The 21,322-nt window shown below is 36.7% G+C and overlaps 1 pseudogene; it reads left to right on the top strand.

The window, feature by feature from the left end:
* Positions 1-21,322, top strand: part of LOC103256972 — a 61,957-nt pseudogene that overhangs the window by 1,393 nt on the left and 39,242 nt on the right.

Raw genomic sequence — 21,322 nt, 5'->3', positions numbered from 1 at the left:
ATTTTGTTTTCTTCTATTTGGTCATTTAAAAAAATCTTTGTATATAGGCTAATGTGCGACAAGATTCTAGTTTCCGCTTTAAAATGTTACTGGTAATAGCAGTGGAAAAAAACAATGCCCAACGTTATCTTTGTTTTTTCCATTTGATGTTTTTACCTGAAATACTTGGTTTACAGTTGTCTGCAGTTCCCCCCCCCCAGGAGTTCATGCTTAAGTATAAATCCGCTTTACCTGTCTCACCAAGTCTGTGTATTATGCAAGCAAAAGGAACATTTTTAATAAATAAAAAAAGTCATTCTTTTATTTATGTGACTTGTTTTTAGCCATAAAGGAATCATTTCGCTGTGACTGGAAATTATAATTTTTCACGAATCGTTAATATTTTAAACATTGAAAACGCAGTGGCCAAATGTTGGAAGCTACTCAAATTGAGAAGTGTAAATAAAGTATGTGGAATAGTTCTCTGGGGCATAACTTCTAAACGTTTTCGAGTACACTTTCAGGTAGTTCTTCCTTTAAAATGCAGAACTGCTTATCAGACCCACAGGCACCATGGTTTTGAAAAGCAATAATTAAGAGTTATATTTTTTGAAAGTCTGGCGTGATAGAGGATGTCACAGATGAGGTCTCGTTCTGCAAGAGATCATCATCTTTGCTATTTACCCCATGATACCTGAAATTTCTTTTACTTCCTTGTTAAGCATCTACTGCATGGCTGTCTTGGGGAATACAAAGATAAGGATGATGAGCAGTTTCTGTCTTCACAGACTAGTTGGATAGGTGGTACTGTACTTTACACAAATGCTCCATTTGCCTTTTAATATAGAGTATATTTCGTAAATGATAAAGGAAAAAACCTCTTAGAATTCAATGAAAGGGAGTGGAACCTGGATCTCATTCGGTAAGGAAGAAGGTTAGGAGGGTTACTTTATAGAGCTTCTGGTTTTTGAAATCTTGGTTATGTAGGATGACTATGATTTTTGATAGGCAGAACAAGGGAATCCCAGTAGAGAGAAGTATCTAAGAGCTCAGAGGTCATACATTTGGAGAGAGGCAAATAATTATGTTTCAGTAGAACATAGAGTGTACTAGGATGAAGGGTGAGAAAGCTTTGAAGTAAAAATTTGGGCCAGATTATGGATTGTTTTTGATGCCATGATAATGATTTTGAATTTAGTAGGAGATGGGAGATCCACAGAGGATCTGCGAGTGAAACCATTTTTAAACTTTGTTTTAAGAGGAATAATCTGCATCATGCAGTGTGGATTGAGGTAGGGAGGTAGAAAGACCTCCCAACTGCTATCAGAGGTAGCGAGGGTCTGAGCCGTGGTGATAGTAATGTGAAAGAAAAGGGAGTAGAATAGACAGAATATGATGAGAGGGAAAATGAAGAAAGTAAAAATAGTTCTGATCCTGTGTATCATTTTGAGCAAGACCATGGAAGCTTTACCCTTAGCATATGCATGCCACTCTACAACCTTTTGAGGATTACTGGTTCTTGGTGAAAAGGAAATCTGACCTGAAAAATTTCCATCTGCACCTATGCTTTGTGGATATGATGGGGAGTCCATGAACCCTAAGCGTGTTGGTGAAACCCACAGGCTGGTTATTTGACTGAGGGCAGCTCTCAAGATTACTGGGAAGTTTTTAAAAAAACAATAGAACCTTCAGATTCTCCATGCCTGCTCAGAACCCTTGCTTAGAGACATACTGTACATACATCTAGAGACCCAGTACTACATTTGTGTTGTGGTTTACAGTTTGCAGGGAATTTTCAGTAACTTATACTATTTACTATTATAGAACCTCCTGGGATAGAACAAATTAGCCCAAGAGTTTAAGAGATTTGCTCCAAGGTAGCAAATGGGTAAAGTGGAATCAAGAATTGATTGACAGGTTGTTTTATTTATTGTAAGAAGATAATGCAACTGATTTACCCTGAGTTGGATAGAGTTACTTCTGTTAAGGGACTTCATTAAGATCTGGGTGATTCCAGGAGATTCCTTCTAGTTCTTAACATTTTGTGTTTCTTGGGTCTTAGATTTTCTTTGGAATATCTGTAAGCTTTTTTTCCTATGTGCATGAGAGCTGGTGAGTTTGGGGGATTTACTGGGTGAATGAAGTGCAGTTAGCGATATCAGACCAATCATTTTATTACTGTCTTTTGTCTTTCATTTTGGATTGGGAAAAGGGAGGAGAAAGGCAACATAAACGAAATAAGAAACTTTAAGAACTTTATCTTTTCTATTCAGGTATGTCTTGCTTCGGAACACTCCTTCATTCAGGAAGCCTTTATCAGATAAAAATGGAGACTTCACAAAACCAGTGAAATGGGGATTCAGTTCAATTATTTTAAAGGATTAATTAGCTAACTCTCACTAGTATGGTTAAAGCATAGTTTGTGTTTGATTAGTAAACAGTTCACTTTTGGGCACCTTTAAGATTACCTTTCTGGTAGTAGGGAGTTGGAGCAAGTTATACTTGTTATCTTTTATTTCTCTAGAGACTGATTACATAAATATTAGAAAGCTGAACTGTTTATTTATTTATTTATTTTTTTTTGAGTTGGAGTCTCTCTCTGTCGCCCAGACTGGAGTGCAGTGGCTGCTCCCGGCCACCGAAGCCTCGACTTGCTGGGCTCCGGCGATCCTTTCGCCTCAGCCTTCCGAGTAGCCGGAATTACAGGCATGCGCTACCACGCCCGAGTGATTTTTTTTGATTTATTGTAGAGATGAGGTCTTGCTGCCCAGGCGGGTCTCGAACCCGCGGGCTCAGGCAATCCGCTCACCTCAGCCTCCCAAAGGCACGGGATTACAGGCTGAACCACCGAGCCCGGCTTGTTTTATTTTTTGTATAAAAATATGATGCAAATATAATGGGCAGTGGGAAACCAAATAAACTGTTCTCTGTAGCGGTGTTCAAGGAACTAGTTAACAATACTTAATGGAGGAAAAAATGAGAAAACCGCATGCATGGATGAATTTTACTCTTGGCTGGTATTAACAAGAGTATCTCTTATATGTTACATTAGTATTGCACTTTACATTTTAAAATAATGGCTGTATATATTTATTGTTTGATTCTCATGATAACTGCAAAGTAGGTATGTCAAGGTAATTATTGCTTTTAGATGAATACACTGAGGCTTTGAAGAAGTTTTAAAAAAAGTTAAATTTTCAGAGTATTTGGTTAATTAATGACCACAATTAGAACTACAACTATAACCCATTGTTTTGTTCCCAGGTCAGTATTCTTTTCCCATTAAATTTCAATTTCTTCATCTACAGTAGAGCTTTAGTTGAAATTTATGTATGAAAAGTTTGTACCTGTTTTGAGTGTGTTAAACTTTTGTACTGTGTAGATTTGAACTTTTCTATTTCCTCATTTGTGTTAAAATGATAACCTCTGCAGTGGCTGTGGGTAAGTGATATCAAAATGTGTAAGTATTTTGCCACAGAATAGTTATTCTCCTGTCAATAAAAAAAAAACTTTGATTTCTTGTCTGGAAAAGTACATTGGTGAAATGTGTTAATTTCCTTTTGAAAATGTTAATTTTAATTTTGCTTTATATATGAAGTTTGTTTCCCTTTTATGTGCCTAGTCTTTAACTAATTTGTATCTCTGGAGCATACAAATTAGTAAGTATCTAATTTCCAAAGTATATGCATATTGAGTATTCCTGATTCAAAATTCCAAATGCTTCTAAATTTGATTCTTTTTTGAGAGACTACATGAGTCAAAGGAAATACTTATTGGAGTGTTTCTGGTTTTGGATTTTTGGATTAGACCAAACCTGTATCATGATATTTCATGATTTTTCTATCATGTAGTGAGCTCTGCCATTAAACAGATGTTCCATTAAAAAGTTTTTAGTATATACTTCAAATTTATATATTTAGACAATTTTTTTTCAAATGTATAATGTAAAACCATATGTCAGGCAGTTTGTGAACTATAAGAATGACTAGCATTAGTTGATTTAGTCTTGACATTTCTTGAACCTACTATTCATTCCCAACACATGTTGGTGTACCTACTATGTGCTAGACATAGAGTGCTAGGTGCTGGGGGTACAAAGATGACAGACATGAAGCCTGTCCTCTTGAGACTTGGAGTTTAGTAGAGTTACTAAAGTCAAGAAGAACATAAGACTTTATCTTCTGAGGTTGTGTGAATTTTGCAGAGTAACTAATTATACCTAATCTTTTCTTAGTTGTTTATTATATTATTAAGAAATGCCATAGCTATCTGTGGAATGAGGAAAATGAGTGTTTAGTTTTTATTACATTATGGGCTCTGAGTGGAATGAATCAAAACATTTCATTTTAAGAATTCAGTTTATTCTCACCACACTTCTGTTGACCTACAAATGACAACCTATTAAGGTTTTTCTACATCACTATATGAGGAATAAGCTGAATATCTCTTTTACAGTAAGATCTTAGCTCATAAGAAAATATCCCATTTAAAAAATATAAACAATTGAGATTAGTCAAGAATTAGTTACAGGGGTATGTAAAAAAAAAAAAAAAAAAAGATTTCAGTTTATTAATGTGTAGCCTTGGAGCATTTTGAAGTATTTCAAGCACACTCAAAATAGGCCTCTATATCCTAATATGAATTTCTTTTTACATTTCTGAAAGTAGTACATTGGTTGTTGTGGGGAGGAATTTGGTGATCGGATGTGCTGAGAAACATTATGGAAATGGAAAAGGGGCCCTAATAAGGGGACAGAGGCATTGAGGTGTTTCTTGACGGGTCTCTTCTCTGCTCTAAATTACTAAAAAAATAAAAATAAAAGGATAGCTTTTTAGGAGACAAGGAAAACAAGTTTTTGTGATAGCTGTTCAGTATACCCAAAATGATGACTACATAGCAAACTGTTGCATCCTAACTTGAAGTAGGATACTGTGGTCATATATCAGCCCTAACTTGCCAAGATGTGCTATTCTTTGTGTATGTTTAGTTAGGGTGAGGAAGAAAGTTAGTTAAATGAAACTGCTCTGTAAAAATTAGGATATTCTCTATCTTAGAAGTAAGCAAACTGTATCACTTCTCTCTTTTTAAGTTTTTAAGAATAGAGGCACTTTTGGCATATGGTTTAAGAACCATAGTTTAAACTCATGAGACCTGTTAGTGCTGTTTAATTGCAGTGCTGCCCCAGTTTCTTCTTTTGTAAAATGTGAGGAAATATATTCCTACATGGGTTTTTGTAAAGATTGATTGAAATAGTGTTTATGAAGCAGAAAACATGGTGGCTAAAACATAATTAGTCCTTTAATCATTTTTATTGCTCTTAATTTGTTAATATTTAGTTGAAAATCATACAAATGTTCACTTATTTCTCAAGGACACTTGTAGCTTAGTTTTGACCCTGGGTAGAATTGCATATCAAATCTCACCTCTTAATTTAAAAAGTAAGTTGCTAAAAGGATAAGGATGAATCTGGGAGAGAGATAGACTCAGCGTGGTTGGCAGTGTATCAGCTGGTGATGGTTTCACTATGCAGCCTGAGAACAAGAAATCTTTGACACCACCATTAGATGACATATGATGTAGACCAGAGTTTGTCAAAGTTCAGTCCTTGCTTCACAATCATCTGGGATGCTTATTTAATAAATATGTAGATCCTTGAGTATCCTTTGAGATTTATGGTGTGGTCCTTGAGAGTGAGCTCAGGAATCTATTTCTTGCAAAGATCTCAGATTATTTTATGCATATTTGTTGGAGAATTGCTGGTAGAAACAATCAATTACTTAGTGTCCTAGTGTGCTCTATTATAGGCCGTGTCACACATGCCCTCCTCAGTCCTTTGATCAGTGGGCCCAAAATCTGATCATATTTACCATTGAATCAGCTGATTGTTAAATTGAGGATTGTTAGTGGAAAAACCTAAAAATGTGGTTGACATAAACATAGATTACTGTGTTAGTACATTTTGTGGTTTAAAAAAAAAAGCCAAATCCATGATTTTTTTTCCTAAATCTTAGTAGAAAGGATTAGCTGGCATTTCTGTTTGAAGAGCCTATTGTTTTTGTATTTATTTTCACCATCTTCTGAATCCAGTATTTAAGGGATAAACAATAGTAGATCATCTTTTTTTGTTGTTCCATGACCTATGAAATATGATGTTGATGTTTAGATGTGGATACTCAGAATGGAAGGTATATATTATACTTGGGAATTCCATTTTTCTACGTTAAAAGTTTTGGTAATTATAGCTTCTTATAAAACTTTCTTTGTGATTTAATTTTCCTTTAAGAACTTCAGTATTAAAAGCGTAGGTTGTAAATAAAGTAAGACAAACCTAGGTTTGTGTTTTGGCACTCACTGTTTGCTGAGGGCTACTGGTCAAGTTAACTTGTGTTTAGGCCCTAATTTTATATATAAACTGGGTATTCATATGTAAAGTAGAATACCTAATTCTTAGATTATTGTATGACTTAAACCTGGCACTTAGTTTGCAGAACATATTCATGTGGATGGATTTTTAATTCCTTCTTGTTGATGTCAGATCTGTTTCAGAACTTTAATTTTAGAAAGGTAATGCGTTCCATGTATTATGTTACATAAAATCCTAATGAAGTCTAGGGCAGTGCCTGTAACTTTGGCAAATGTTTGTGTGGATTAGTAAGGATAGTAAACAGCCACAATTAGGTCAGATTTTGCTGCCAAATGAATTCCTGTCAGTTCAGTTTTTACCACTCAGTGAGTTATAATGGAACTTTCAGTGTTTAATAGTTTTGCGTTTTGGATTTATGGGTAAATTTATTGGATTTATTGTCTTTGTAGTTTAACTGGTTTTTTTTTTGTTGTTTTTTTTTTGAGTTGGAGTCTCACTCTGTCTCCCAGACTGGAGTGCAGTGGCACGCTCCCGGCCACTGCAGCCTCGACCTGCTGGGCTCTGGTGATCCTTCCGCCTCAGCCTTCCAAGGAACCGGAACTACAGGCGTGTGCTACCACGACCGGCTAATTTTTGATTTATTGTGGAGATGAGGTCTCGCCGAGTTGTCCGGGTGGGTCTCAAACTCGTGGGCTCAGACAGTCAACTCACCTTGTACTGGGATTACAGGCTGAGCCACCGAGCCCGGCCTAATTGTATTTTAAACTTTAGAAGGATGACATTATTCCAGGAGTAGAATTTTAACTGTTTAATTGGTTATCATATTTTGGAAAGTTTCCATATATTTTGGATTCCAATACTTTTCTCTAAGAATGAAGAATATCTGATGGAAGTTTATTATTTCACAGCATGCTTTAAAATTCTTAGATATATTATTTTTAAAAAACATTGTGTGTCTATTACTTGAGTAACTTAAAAATATCTTAAAATTGTGTATTTATAACAACAAAAAAAAATGGCAGTACTATATTCCTGTGAAGGGCTTAAGTGTTATTTGTTCCAATCCTTTTCTTACTGCGAGTGTGGGAGGTTTGCTATGTATCATTTTGCAGCATGGCTGTATGTCGTCTGTATTGTTGTGGAAGTATGATTAAAAAAAAATTGGCATTTCTGTGTCTCAGAGCTACTGATAGTGTGTTAGAGGGTTAGAGTGGGAGCGGGATGGGGTGAGGTTAGGATGGGCAGTTTCTCTATTCCTGATTCTAGAAAGAGTTCCACTTTCCTAGAGTTAATGTTAAGACTTTTTTTGTTTCAACCCTCACTAAACTACATTAGATTGGTGTTGGGGGGGTTCTCATTTTACAGGTAAGAAAACTGAGACTCAGGTTAAATAACACAAATGATAGTGTTGAAATTTATGTCTGTCTGATGTAAAAACTGTCCTCATATTACATTACCCAAACATGCCCTTCTCAGAGTAGAAATTGACATTTTGGAATTGAAGAGTTAGGAAATCTTCATAGTTGTTTTGATGCTGGTAAATTAGAATTTTAATTGTATTTAGAAACAATCAGTAAATGTTTTAGGGTGATCCTAACTAGGATATCATGGGTCATGATATCCTAGTGTCCAGCATGCTGCAGAAGAGTACTAACCTTGTCGGCAAGCTTGGGTTTAGCCTGACATTAAGCAACTCTGTGTTTCTTAATCACCTCAGCTTTAGCTTCAGCTCCAAGCTTCATGACTCTGTGCTTTCTATTGCTTCATAAGATGAAGCAGACGTGTGTTTCAGGAATGCCAAAACATTAAAAATTGTGAATTTAAGGAAAAAGGTCTATTAAGCAAATATACAGTTAAAATGCCCTACTTTGAATCAAGTGACCAATTATAACTAGGAGATTGTAAGTAATACAATTATAAGCAATTTGATCTTCATAAAGTAAGGATGCCATATTGCCCTAAGTGTTTTTCCCAGAATACATGGAAATCACTTATTCAGCCTGGTGTCTAACAGCTTACTGCCTTCATTATTAATGGGCTTACACTTTTACTTACTTATCTTTTTAAGATGAATTGTTCTTTCTTTCTCAGCTTTAAGAAAAAGCACTTTCAATGACTTGTTTAAAAGCGTCACAAAACCACCTGTCTGTGAAGTTGTTTTTTGGAGTCAGAGACCTGGTTCAGGATCCGGGAAGCTTGGCTTAAATCTAGCTGTGTTTCTGCGTCGTTTAGATGCCCCATGTATGTAAGTGCTGTTGGTGGCAGATAGTTTTGCTTTGTCATCTTACCCTTCTGATGAGCAAGCATTTACACAGCTCTTTTTATATGTTAACCTAAGTTGATTCTATAAGTTTGGAACCCAAGTTTTAATGTGCTTACTGTTATTTGAATTATATTTTTTTAGTGACATTATGTAGCATAGGAGTAGGAAACCTATCTTTTACTGATGCTCACTAAGGCAAGGGGAAAAAAGTAAACAAGTGCATTTTTTTTTTTTTTTTTGCTTTAAAAGTTTTGGAATTTTTTATTTTAAACAATATTACATATTATAAGAAATTGAGAAATTATAGCAAATTGGAAAGAAAAACAATTTCATTTTTAGCATTGATACCATTTAGGTATAGTTATTTTGTTGATGAGCTAAATCTTAGTATCAATTATTTTAAGACAGAGAAATAAGAATCATCCTTTAATTAAGAATAGGAAGATAAAGTTTATCAGTGCATGGTAAGTAACAATGTATTTCAGTTTTTTGTTGTGACAGGCAAGGAGTGCAACAGGGAGAGGAATGATGAGGGTGCTAACATGCAGAGTGATGCTGCCATAGTCCTGTGTTTTGTCTGTCTTTAAAAGGACCATAGTTGTTTATGCTAAATATTGGAATAGGTGCTGCCACATATGATGAATACATTTTCTTTTCTCACTAATGTTTTCTAGTAAACAGAGTACAGACATTTTTGATATCCTTTCTTGCAATGGACAAGAGCCATTAATTTTTATTTTGGGGAAATTGGTATAATGTATTTAATTTTATTTAAAAATGGGTCTTGACCAGGTACCGTGACTCACATCTATATCTCAATGTTTTGGAAAGTCAGGGTGGGAGAATCCCTTGAGCCCAAGAGTTTGAGGTTATAGTGAACTGTGATTGTGCCACTGTACTTCAGCTTGGGCTACAGAGTGAGAGACTGTTTCTTAAAAAAAAAAAAAAAAAAGTTATTATGGAACAACATTACCATCTTGAAGCCTTCTAGAATATTGTTGCCAAACTTATGCTTTCATAACTATAAGCATAAATTACATTGTTCTCTGATGTTGGTCAACAGCTTTGTCAAGTTTTAAATTGGTAGTTTTTACTCTATATGGGGTGGGGAATAGAAGATAAATTGATTTGTATTTCGGAATTGCAATTTTATTGAAAAATACATATTTGAGGAAAATAATGGTATACAGATGAAGCTTAAAAATCTCGTGTTCTGTCCTCCATTTCTTATTTGATAAGAAAACAGAGACCCAGAGAAATATAGATGCCCTGTCTCACTCACTCATTTAATATGAGACTACTTGCTGGCTGAAACAGTGCTTTTTAAACTGATGACTCTTGAAGGAGTATTTTGTACTTGACTTTTACGGTTTTTTTTTTTTTTTTATTTTGATGATAATTTTAAGAGAAAACATCAATAAGATATGGATGTGGACTTGGACCTCAAGTGAAATTTCACTATAAAAAGGAATTTTGAAAGTCAAAGATAGATCTAGAGATGGACACTACACTTAGGAGGTTACAGGTTCTCTACTACTGGAGCTGTTCAAGAAGATTCTTGGTAGCACTTGGTCTTGCTGAGGAAAAGGATATTCAAGCACAAGGGCAATTGGACTTGAACGTTCAGGTCTCGTCCAAGCCTGGGCTTTTGTGACTTACTTTCTTGCAGTTAATTCTAATCATAATTAGATAGTAAACCTCTTGAGAACCCAAACCTTTGTGTCCAGACAAGTGTTGAAAACAAAGGAAAGTCTCTATAAATTTTTATTGATTTAGTCTGTTGCCTGTATGACCTTAAAACTATTATCAGACAGAATCAATAAAAATTTATATGTGTATTTCCATGTTTATATATTTTAAAATATATATGTATAACTCTGTGATCAAGTTTTGTGATTTTTCACTTTTGTTGCATTTCTTTAGGGAATTCTCTCTTCATTTTACAAACTTTTTAAAGATTTGTGATAACTATTAACCTATAAGATTTGAAGTAAAACATCTTGCAAGAAAAATGTGCAATAGTTAGGTAACAGAGAAATAAAAATGATAAAGAGGATTAAATAACCCAAGATATTGAGGAGGAGAGTGGAAATACAAAGAAACTAAATAATACCAGTAGTATCTCAGCACCTTTCAGTGTTTTTAAACTTCTCATCATTATAGTCTAGATTCTGGTTTCATACTCTTCTTTTATGGGGGGAAAAAGCTTTTCTATTTATGCACCTCAAGTTCAACCACTGTAACCTCCATTCCGAATTCAATTCTGAGGGAAGAAGCTACCAAAGATACTGTATTTCGGGTCCTACCAGAAACAAGCCAAAATAAGACTAAAAGGTCAAGGATTTTTATTCGGTAAAATGCTCATGTGGAAGGAAATGAGGAGAGTGATGGGAAAGACTATGAGAATCACTGAAGGGGATTGGGACAGAGTGTTTTGGAGTGCCTTGCAGAACGTCACTGAGGAGTCCTTGAACCAAAGTCAGCTGAGAAAGTGGTTCCCTGTCTCAGGCACAGCTTGGCTCTAGCATCCCCTGGACACTCCATTATCAAATGAGGAGCTGCTCATGGGTAGTGTGACCTCTGTGCAAACTCAAGGATGGGTTTCAAAGTTCAGGGGCTGGAGTCCCCAATCAACTATTTTCCTCATTGTAGAAATGTAGTAAGATACTATGGCTGCCATAGATATCAGGTGTTCAATATGGTTATTATAAAAAAAAAAAAGCAACATTTGAAGAGTTGAAAAATCAAACTATTCACTTTTATTTGAAGAATTTCATAGTTTTCATAAGCATTTCAAAACTGATTTTTAATTTAAAGAAGTCAATATGTCTTAATTATAGCAAATTTCCTATATGTGAGCCCTCAAGTTGCAAACTTTCAACGATTTGAACATGTGCTTTGTATTAATTGAGGAGGCACTGTAGTTTTTGAGGTACAGGGCCCAAATGTAGAATGGTGCACAAAGATTGCAGCAGCTGTTCAGAATGCGATCTGGTTCTACCGTGTCATCTGTGACGAGAAAAAAAGAGCTACTACTCAGACTTCACTGAACCTTTTTTTCCAAGAGGATAGATAGAATTGAATCCAGCAAGGAATCAGCACCTGTGCCATCAACTTTAGGCACAAGTCAGTGAAATTGCAGCTTGCCTTCTATCTCCTATTGCTGATTACCCTTCAGCTTTATCATCTCCTAGCTCCTCTTCATCCTTCAGTCAGTAACTCTTCTTGCTTGTGAACGTGATGTCAGCCCCTGTATGCTAGTTGTTGTACTGTACTGTACTACTGTACTTTTCAAGGCACTGTACTATAAGATTAAAAGTGTTTGTTTATTTTTTGTGCTTATTTTTAATGTATTATTTGTGTGAAAAGTATTATAAACCTATTACAGTACAATACTGTATATAGCTGATTGTGTTAATTGGGTACCTAGTTGGACTAGGAACAAATTAGATTTACGAATGCACTCTCGGAATGGAACTCATTCATATGTTGGGGACTTACTGTATTTACTAAAACGTGCCCTGGATTTCCCTGCTCCAAAGTTTAAACAAACAAGACTTTAAAAAGTTAACAAGGAAAAGAGTTGTTTGACTTGTGGTTTCTATGAATTTCTACAACACATACAAAATGCTTGTTATATATCTATCATTCCCAGTCCTCTCTCTCCAGGGAAATAGTTTTCTCTTCCTAGAACACCATCAATTATACCTGTGACAATACTTTTCTCTCCTGTCAGTCTGTGACCAATTTTCTCTCTGCAACATTTTGAAGAAACTCCTGCTGTGGATTGAAATTGGAAGTCACTGTTTTTTACCAAACATTAATCTCATGTAGGACACAGCCCTACTGCCCAAGAAGAGACCATAATTAAGTTGAAGTCAATAGGAAAAGCTTTCAAGACCTAACTATCTTCATCCTATTGTCAGTTCCCATGGTGTCCAAATTTGTCAGGTGTCATTTGGCTTTAGTGATACCAGAGAATGTTTAAATCCAGATTTTATTCCTCCATTGTGTGAAGTGTTATTTCTGAAATGCTACTTTGTTTTTTGTTTGTTTTTCAGACATTGCTTCTTGGTTTGCTTGCTTCAGTTTTCATATATGTGCTGGGTGTTTTAATGATATAATAAACTTCTAAGGAAAAAATGCTTTCGGGTTATTAAAATTGCATCACTGATTTGTCTCTATGTACTTTTGCCTTTATAAATGCTGAGAACAGACTAGGCATAGTGGCTCACTCCCATAATCCCAACACTTTGAGAGTTTGAGGTAGAGGGCTGCTTGAGGCCAGGAGTTTGAGACCAGCCTGGGTGGGCAGCATAGCAAGACCTCATCTCTGAAAAAGAAACCAAAACAATAACAGCAACAGAAAAAACTTAAAAATTAGCTGGGTGTGGTTGCATACACCTGTAGTTCCAGCCTCTTAGGAGGCTGAGGTGGGAGGATTGCTTGAGCCCAGTAGTTCAAGGTTGCAGTGAGCTATGATTGTATCACTGCACTCTACCCTGGGTAGGGAACCTATCAACCAGTGGGGAGAGGAGAACCTGTTCAGTAAATGGTGCTAGGAAAACTGGCTGACCATATGCAAAAGATTAAAACAAGACTCCTACCTATCACCATATACAAAAATCAACTCTAAAAGCATCAAAGACCTAAACATAATACCTCAAACTACAAGAACCTTAGAAAACACAGGAGACACTGAAACATGGTCATAGAAACAGGCAACCAATTCCTGATCAAACCCCCAAGTGTCTATGCCATAAGAGATAAGATAGACAAGTTGGACCTCATCAAACTGATAAGCTTCTGCAAAGCCAAACAATCCACCAAGAGAGTGGGGAGACAGCCCACAGTCTGGGAAAAAATACTTTCCAGATATATATCTGACAAAGACCTAACATCTAAGATCTGCAAAGAACTCAAACTCACTGAAAATAAAAAAGCCAACCCATTACAAAGTGGGCAAAAGATATGAATAGGCCCTTCTCAAAAGAAGACATATGTGCTGCCAACAGATACATGAAAAAATGCTCAGCCTTATTAGTCATCAAAGAAATGCAAAGTAAAACCACACTGAGATACCACCTAACTCCAGTCAGGATGGCCATTGTCAATGACTCACAAAACAACAGATGCTGGAGAGGATATGGTGAAAAGGGAACACTTTTACACTATTGGTGGGAGTGTAAATTAGTACAACCTCTGTGGAAAACAGTGTGGTGATTCCTAAAATATCTAAAAATCAACCTTCCATGTGACTTCACAGTCCCCCTACTGGGAATATACCTGGAGGAACTCATCACTCTGTAAAAAAGATAACCTGCACACACATGTTTACTGCAGCATTATTTACAATAGCAAAAAAACAAGGAACCAACCATGTTGCCCATTGAAACTGGACTAGATAAAAAAATATGCCATATATACATGGTGGAATATTACACAGCCATAAAGAAGGACAAAATTATGAACTTCGCAGCAACTTGGATGGACCTAGAGTCCATAATACTGAGTGATCTTTAACAGAAACAACTGAGTACCACATTTTCTCACTCATAAGTGGACCTTGAACAATTATCATAATACTATAAGAAAGGAATTGGTGCCGGGCTCTGTGGCTCAGCCTGTAATCCCATGCCTTGGGAGGCTGAGGTGAGTGGATTGCCTGAGCCCGCGAGTTCGAGACCCACCTGGGCAACTTGGTGAGAACTCATCTCTACAATAAATCAAAAAATTAGACGGGTGTGGTAGTGTGCGCCAGTAGTTCCAGCTACATGGAAGGCTGAGGCGGAAGGATCGCCGGGGCTGCACTCCAGTCTGGGCGACAGAGTGAGACTCCAACTCAAAAAAAAAAAAAAAAAAAAGGAAGGAATTGGCAGTAGTGGGAAACTGTCGGGAGAGGGGAGGGGGGCCATCTCATCTACAAGGGCACCTGCATGATAACATTTGTATGCCTAACCCTGAATTGTACCCCACATCTTCAAAATAAAAAAAAATTTTTAAAAATCAACTAAATAGTTCATGCTTGTAATTCCAGCACTTTGGGATGCTGAGGTAGGAGGATCGCTTGAGCCTCAGGAGTTCAAGACCAACTTGGACAACAAAGCAACACCCCTGTGTCTACAAAAAGTAGAAAAATTAACTGGGCATGATGGCGCACACCTGTAGTTCCGGCTACTCAGAAGACTGAGGCAGGAGGATTGCTTGAAACCTGGAGTTCGAGGTTGCAGTGAGTCAAGATTATGCCACTGTACTTCAGCCTGGGCAACAGAGTGAAACCCTGTCTCTCTCTCTCTCTCCTCATCCCCTCTCTCTGACACACACACACATGTTAAGTATATAATCGCTTGCCAGGAAAATACCTCTGATAGAAGTCAAATAAGTAAAATCCTCAGTTCTCTATCATTTCCAATATGTTGTATAATTCTTTTCCATATGGCTTTTGGAGCCCTCTTACATCAAGAAATTTCCAGGAAATGGAAAAGTCATTTAAAGTATTAAAAGCCATTCTGTAGTAATTTTAAAGAGAATTTGACTGACCAGTAGTTCTTTAAAAAAAGACAAAAACAGAGAACCTATTATCTTATAGAAATAGAATCAGTATATTAAAGTTCCATGGAAACATGTTTTGCTTTGCTGGGAAGCAGATATTTCTAATACTTGGAGGTATTTGAAAATTTAATTATCAGCCTTAAAAAGTCATTAGTTCCTCCCTATTTCTGCAGTTGGTGTGACGTCTTACCAAATGACCTTTCAGGTCATTGTGTACACTAAGATTGTGAGGTTTGTTAGTATAAAACCTTTTCTGATTACAGATCTTTCTTCTGTGACATTTTTCTGGACATAATAAATGTAAAACAATGACCTTTCTACCTATAATAATTCATTTATCTTAGTTCATACATTCTCACATAAATCATATTCTTGACATCATAATGCCATTTATTATTCCCGCTGGTGAATTTCCATCATTAGTTTATGTAATTATCATACAGAGTTACCGCTGTAGCAATACCAGTCTTGGAATCACTGCTATCAAACTAGAAAAAAGTAAATATAGGAACTATTTGGAAGAGAGAAGAAAATACTGCCAAGTTTGTAAAGTACATGCTTTAAAACACATGTGAATTTAGAAAATATAATTTCTTCAAATTGAAAATGAATATTTATAAAATAGTAGTACAATGTGAGTTGTATAATGCTTTTTCAATAATGTTCTAAATCAGAATATCACAAGTAGTACTCCAAAGAATACTTTTTCAGGATGTTAAAAATATTACTTAAACCAAAGAAACTATTGCCCAGTTGTTGGAAAGATGCTGGGTTAGTTAGACAACTTTAATTACTGTAGGACGTCTCAAAGACTTTACTATGTGAATAGGCCCACTGAGTGTCCATGATGGGATATACTATTGCTTGGTTTCCCAAACCTGTTTGTTCACAAAGCTGTCTTTTCTCCACTGAGGGATCCTTAAAACAAGATGAGTTGCTTTGGATATATAGGATAAGTGAAAACTGTGTGAAATAATAGGTAAAAAGTCACTTACTGTTTAGGAGGAAGGGAAGAAGACATACAGGGAAGAACTGATACAATCCTATTCAAAGTATTCCTAGCAACGAAGAAGGAAGAATTCTCCCTGGCTCATTCTATGAAGCCAGTATCATCCTGATACCCCAAAATAGCAAAGACCCAACAAGGAAAGAACTACAGGCCATTTCCTTGATGAACATAGATGAAAAATTTTAACAAAATTCTGACAAATCGCATCCAACAACACATTTCAAGGATTACCCATCCTGACCAGCTGGGCTTAATTCCCACCAATTAGGTACTGTGTCCACTACCAAGGAGGAGAGAGGACTCGCTAGAAGCTCAGATCTCATTTTCACACAATTTACTTATGTAGCAAATTCTCACATGGACCCCACAACTCAAAATTATCAAAAATGATCCAACTGGCTTTATTAAAAGAAAAAAAAAATCAGGTTTATGGGAAGGTGAGACATACCTGAAAGAAAATTTAGGGACAGTTAAGCCAATTGTAGTTTCTCTTATTCAAACCAACTGTAAGAAAATGAACAAAAACTAAGAGGCGATTGAGTAAATTTGAATATTAACTGAATTTTAATGCTATTAAGGAATAACTTAGTATTCTAATAGAATTGTGATTATATACTGAAATGTTCACAAGTAAAAATATATCTTAGATTTACTTGAAAATAGTTCAGGATAGGGAGGAAGTGAGTAAGCTTATAGAACAGGTGTTGGCAAATTATGGCCTGGAGGTCAAATCTGTCCCAATAAAGATTTATTGGATCACTTTCATGCTTATTCATTTATATGTAGCCTGTGGATGCCTCCTAGCTACAGTAGCAGAGTTGAGTAGTTTGGGCAGAGACTGAATGGCTCACAATGTCTAAAATATTAACCTACAGAGAAAAAGCTTGCTGAGCCCTAGTAGGGCTGAACAAAGATTGACCTTGAGTGGATAATTATTGAAGCTGGGTGATGGATACATATAGTACTGTATCTTTTAATGCATGTTAGAAATTTTTCATAATAAAAAACGTACAAGTTTAAAAAAATATACTAATAGCTATAGGAAAGGCTTTTGACTTGGTCTTTGGTCATTTAGGTTGACATCCTGGATCTACTTCCATTTAGGTTTACATCCTGGATCTGCTTCAAGGTGCATTTCATACCACACTCTGCCTTTAAAAACGCTCTCAGAGGCTGTTTGAGGGTGATATGGCCATCCATCCTGACAGTCTTCTCAGAGTTTAGCAAAGCCTTGACCTGACTTAACTGCATCAAAGACATCCACTGTGCACAGGAAGCAGTCTTCATCTCCTTTGCTTTCTCACTGTGCTTCGAAGAACCTACTACATCTAAAAAGAAACTTTTGTGCTCACAATAACAGGCACTGTCCTCCTCCATGAAATATCTCTCTTTCTTGGAAGGATAAATTAATCCTCTGATGCTATGGAAATAATGACTCTTGGAAGCTCTGGAAATTGACAGAAAGCCACAATACATTCTACATATCCCACAGATATACTCATCCATAATTATATGTCTATATTTGCTCCAAAGACCCCATAAAATACCCTTACTATTCACATACACTTACCACATATAGTTTTTCCTAGAGAACCATGAAATTAAAGATTTTGTAAGAGCAATGTTAAGCATTTAAAAAGTCTGATTCTAGTTAATCAATGAAAGGGCTATTGAGTATCTGTTCTTTACATGATGTGCTACTAAGCACTTGAGAAACAGAAAAATTAAGGAACTTAATGTTAGTTGAGAGTACAGTAGTTTATAGTAACTAATTCCTCCTTACCCATGGAGGATGCTTTTCAACATCCCTAGTGGATGCCTAAAACCGAGGATAGCACCCTACATATACTACGTTTTTTTCTTATACATATGCCTATACTGAATTTTTATTTTGTAAATTAGGCACAGTACTCATGTGCTGTAACGCCATAGGACAGTAAAAATAGGGTTACTTGAACACAGGAACTGCTCTACCTTGACAGTTGATCTGATAACTGAGATGGCTACTGAGCCACCAATAGGGAGCTTCTACCAAGTAGAGATACTGGCCAAAGAGAGGATTTATGTCCTGGGTAGGATGGAGGTGAACAGTAAGATTTCATCATGCTGTTCAGACTGTTAGGGTACTGGACGGACAGGGTGAGGGTGGAGACTCGTAGGGAGGCACTCAGCACCACAAGGGCTGGCAAGCCGGAGGTGGGCACTGGGAACCCAGAGTTCCGAGTAAATTGTAAAGAATTGCGACACACAAAACGATTAAGAAAAGAAAAGTTTATTTAAAGTTAATTAGAGAACGAGAAAAAAGAAGATTCCCCTCCCCAAGGTGGGGGAGGGGGACCAAAGCCAGGAAGCACGGCGACAGCCATGGCTCAAAGAGCACATGGCCACACCAGACTCCAGCAAGGCAATGGCCGCTGGTTGCTTGTGGTTGAGTCCTTTTAACCATTCCCCTTTATGGGGGAAGCTCATTTAGGGTGATTGGGTGGTGGTCTGCTTCCACGTCATCACAAAGGGGCAGGCAAGCACAGGTACTGATGATGTCAGATGATGGACAGTGGGCAGATGGGTTGGGTTAGTCACATGATTGCTGCCATGGTGGGGCTTCTGTGTGTCACATAGTTCACAGAGGGCTGATTAGGTTAACCCTGGGAGGAGGGTGTGATTCCTGCCAGAGACTTGTTAGACATTTGCAATTCACAAACTCAAACATTTGCAACTCACAAACTCTAATGACTTTGGCCAGCTGTCTTTGATCTTCAGCTTTGACAAGGAACCTAAAAGTTTATTAGAGATTATTATGCTAAACTATGAATGGTTGGGTTGTCCTGGTCTTGCATCTGAAGGTGATTTGCCTGGAGGGGGATGGGATAGGCTGTTGTTTGTTCTGTAGTAGAATGTCTGAATGCTTGTTAATCGCTACACTGAGGCCAAAAGACTAAGCATAAGCTGTTTCTTCTAGGTTTCTATAGGTACCTTTCACAGACTGGTGTGCAATTGAAAACCTATGAATTGTTTATTTCTGGGATATTCCAGGTAGTATTTTCAGACTGGTAGCCATAGGTAACTAAAACCGTAGAAATAGTATCTTTCTTTTATTAATTAGCACACATACCCAAATGTGCTAAGCATGTTAAAGATTTTATCTTATTTAATCTTTACACCAACCTATGAGGTGAGTGTTATTGTTCCAGTTTTACACTTGAAAACACTGGGCCTCAGAGAGAGGAAGTAATTTAAACCATGCCTGTTGCATCCAAAGCCCACTTTCCTGAATGTCATTAGTAGCTTAAAAACTAACATGACAGTTTTTATTCTGTTTTCACCATAAGGACCCATTTCTAAAGAATCTCCAGGTCTTGTTACTGTGTTGGGTTCCCTCTCATCTCTCATAAGCTGTATCCTATTTTTTGACTCATACTTTTAACAGGAATGAGCCATCTTGCTTCTGCCAGGGTAGAAGGACGATGTGAAGGAAAGGAGATGCACTTTACCTGCTTCACTCATCAGTTTCATGATAGCAGAGAATGTGGGTGTCACTTCAAGGAAGCACTGGAACTTGTCTGTACATATAAGTGTAACATATGGCAAATTGTAAAGTCTTTGCATACACACAACAAAATCCCATTGTTTTTTTTGAGCATGTTGACTTGCAGGGTTGGTTCTAGACAAGACTGAAGATGTTATGGTGTGCATGTTAAACAACTGACTTTCCAAATAAATATGTATGTGCATTGCTTATTATAAATTTTACTGATAACAATAAATGTATCACCCAATTTATAAATAATAATGCATTAATACTTTGTATTATAAATTTCAGATAGCCAATTGATTTTCACAGAATGCTTTTGTAACTAAGCAAGAAAGCACTAGGAATAAAGCCTCTTAGGAAGGGTATTAGAAGACAAAAACCTTCTGATGGTGACTTTGGAGACTCCTCAAGTAGGGCTGAAGGGTCCGAGGCTGTCTGTTTATGGTTCTGACCAATTAAAGCCAAAGTTAAGGCAGAACTGCTCAAGCTGAGACAGACCTTGTCCTTCCATTAGCACTGGAAACAGCTAGAATCTTTCAGGTAAAAACTAATTCTGTTGGCAACAAATAATTACAATATAATCCCAAATCCTAAATCACTGTAGCATGTTAAATCAGGTATTTGGTGACTGGAGAATGTGAATCATGCATAGAAAGTCTGCATAAGTTGAAGTAGAACAAATTAACACAGGACAGACTAAGTGCTTCTGAGAGACAAGCATTTGAATGAGTCCCATTTAGTTTTCAACCAAGCTTTTCAGTGAGCTGAGGAATGCAAATTTAAATGCAAGCAATACATAAAATATCTGAATGGTATCAAAAAGGTAGTTTAGCCTGCTCGCAAGAGAATGCAGAGAGAAGCCAAGGGAAGCCATTTCTAAGGCCATATAAGGATTCTAAAATATAAAAAGGTTAAAAAAAAGAAAAACCAGGAATTTTCAAGTTGCTCCCAATATTTTCTATCAAAGATTCTTGACCAAAAGATTCTATTGAGTCAGGAGGAGAGACAGAAGAAGGAAGGAATGAATTAACATTCTGTCCTCTTTGTCCCTAAATAGGCACTTAGCTGAATTTGATATCTCCATTTTCAAGTTGAGAGAGAAGGAAAGGTGTTAGACCTTCAAGGCCTTGAGGATGCAGCTTCTGAGAAAAATACATAGACATACTGAATTTTCCATGCAGTGTCAGGGGATCAAGGATCACCCAATGACACCCCTCCATCCTGGTTAAAAACCCCTGTCTGTGCACCATTGCTTCATTGTCATTGTATCTCATGGTTTCTTCTCTGCCTTCCCAATAATACAGTTTTTTTCCAACTATGTTTCACAACTATATTCAAATCTGTATGCCAGTCTATTGTTTAGAGACTCAGAAATATCAAGGATGAGTCATCAAGCCATGTTGGATTATTGTGGCTTCTGAGAAATTAAATTCAGACAAGAATTTTCATGTCCTCAGTTAACAGTTGAGGACACTGAGGCTTGGGATGGCTGGGACCAACCTAACCTAACAGACTGTCGGTGATAGAAGATAGAGCTGTCAGTATCACTTTCCACAAAAATATGCCATTGCCTCCCGAGTTTTTAATTTGAAGATACATGAGTAAGTCTGTGTTGAGTTGATG

Source organism: Carlito syrichta, unplaced genomic scaffold (genome assembly GCF_000164805.1).
Source record: "Carlito syrichta isolate Samal-C Ts95f unplaced genomic scaffold, Tarsius_syrichta-2.0.1 Scaffold299437, whole genome shotgun sequence".
NCBI lineage: Eukaryota > Metazoa > Chordata > Mammalia > Primates > Tarsiidae > Carlito > Carlito syrichta.
The sequence above is the reverse complement of the archived record's forward strand: the minus strand, read 5'-3'. Positions and strand labels throughout refer to the sequence as shown.